Raw genomic sequence first — 2,461 nt, forward strand, 5'->3', positions numbered from 1 at the left:
AGAGTCAGAAACATCGATGAGAGAGAAACATCGATCAGCTGCCTCCTGCACATCCCCCACCGGGGATGTGCCCGCAACCCAGGTACATGCCCTTGACTGGAATCGAACCTGGGACCTTTCAGTCCGCTAGCTGACGCTCTATCCACTGAGCCAAACCGGTTTCGGCAAAAATCTCTATATATTTTTTAAATCCTCATCAAAGCATTCAACCAAAAACCTTACCCAGCTTGCTTTAGAAGTCACTGAAGAGTCTAGAATCCAGATTTGGTTTTAGAGTCGAGCGAGGCACCGAGTCCAGAGAAGATCACAACCTGAGGAGGACTTAGAAGCAAGCCAGGGCAAAGGTCACCTTGTAGAGAAGACTCAAAGTAGAGAAGGTAGACAGTGCCATACCAGCTGCACTTCCTCCCAATTACACACCCTCAGCACGGCGCTGCCAACAACCTGTGTCCCGGGATTGATTCCGGAGAACAACTTGCTAAGGAAGTTGGGGATCCAGAGTCAAGAGTCCAAATTTGGTTTCAAAATCAAAGATCTAGGTTAGGGAAAAAAATCCTGAGGATGACTCATAAAGACCCACATGATCTAACCCAGCCGTGGGCAAACTACGGCCCGCGGGCCGGATCTGGCCCGTTTGAAATGAATAAAACTAAAAAAAAAAAATAGACCGTACCCTTTTATGTAATGATGTTTACTTTGAATTTATATTAGTTCACACAAACACTCCATCCATGCTTTTGTTCCGGCCCTCTGGTCCAGTTTAAGAACCCATTGTGGCCCTCGAGTCAAAAAGTTTGCCCACCCCTGAATTCTAACCCCTAGCTCTCTATCTTCATCTCATGCTATACGTCCCTTATTATCTATACTCCAGCCACATTCCTAGTTCTGTTCGTTTGCCCTATTCCTTCTTATCATAGGGCTTTTGCACAGGCAGTTTCTCTACCATACATTTGTACATAGGTAATGCCTATTAATTCTTAAAGTTTCAATTTAAGCATAATTTCCTCTAGAAGGCTTCCCTGGCATCCCTAAACAAGAAAAAAAATTTCCTCTTCCCTACATATTCCCAAGTACATCTCCTTTGTAATTTCACATAAAGCAACCACTTATTTATATGATGGTGTTTTTTTTAAAATGTATCTTTATTTATTTCAAAGAGGAAGGGAGAAAGAGAGAGAGAGAGAGAGAGAGAGAGAAACATCAATGATGAGAGAGAATCATTGATCAGCTGCCTCCTGCACACCCCACACTGGGGATCGAGACCACAACCCAGGCACGTGCCCTTGACTGGAATCGAACCCGGGACCCTTCAGTCAGCAGGCCAACACTCTATCCACTGAGCCACACCAGCTAGGGCTTGTTTCAGACTGACTCCTTCACTGACTCAGCTCTATATGTCTGATTTGGTTCCATTGTATCAGACAAACTGTCTGGCACCCCAGGAGACCCTCAGCATACATTTGCTTTTGCTGAGTAATTGTTCACCAGATGAACTCAGTTTTTGACCAGCTCTGCATCAGGTCTGTACAACTATTAATAAAGTGTTTTGGCCGAGACTGGTTTGGCTCAGTGGACAGAGCGTCGGCCTGCGGACTGAGGGGTCCCAGGTTCGATTCCGGTCAAGGGCATGTACCTGGGTTGCGGGCATTTCCCCAGTGGGGGATGTGCAGGAGGCAGCTGCTCGATGTTTCTCTCTCATTAATGTTTCTGGCTCTCTAGCTCTCTCCCTTCCTCTCTGTAGAAAATCAATAAAATATATATTTTTTTAAAAAGAAATAGCCTAAGGAAGCTAATGTTTAACTTGTGGAAGAAACCATTTTATTATTTTCAGATCTCTATCTCTCTCCCTTCCTCTCTGTAAAAACTCAATAAAATATATTAAAAAAAATAATAATAAAAAAATAAAGTGTTTTGACTCCTAATTATCTAGTGTTTCCTATATTGCTTCCACAGGAAGCTAATAGGAAGGAGTATCGGTGACATGAAAATGTGAGCATTTCTGGGATGAAAACGAAAAAAAAAATTTGAAGAGCTGGATTCCATGTCCAGAGAGGGGGGAAAAAGAACCGGATGAGCCTTTAGAACAGAAACAAGACCAGGAACAAGATCTCTGAAATGAGAGAGCTCAAGGCACAGAAACTACACACCATGGCACCAACCTCATTAGCAACTGTCTTATTTCTCTGGAGCCAGAATAGAATGGACCAAGAGACAAATCAGTGCGTTTGATGTCATCGGCCTGGGCTCCGAATCTCTCACTCTTCCTGGGGACATACCCTTCTAAACATACGTCCAGCTTCTCCAGAAGCTGAGCCTTCTGAAGATGGTCAACAGGACGCCAGGAGGCAGATACAAGGCACCACACAGCCCTACCGATGAAGCCTGGCTCCACAGTTCAGCAGATGTCAGGGACCATGAAGACAAACTTATTCATATAATTTTTAAAATAAAAGTATATCCT

Source organism: Myotis davidii, unplaced genomic scaffold (assembly GCF_000327345.1).
Source record: "Myotis davidii unplaced genomic scaffold, ASM32734v1 scaffold2573, whole genome shotgun sequence".
NCBI classification, from domain to species: domain Eukaryota; kingdom Metazoa; phylum Chordata; class Mammalia; order Chiroptera; family Vespertilionidae; genus Myotis; species Myotis davidii.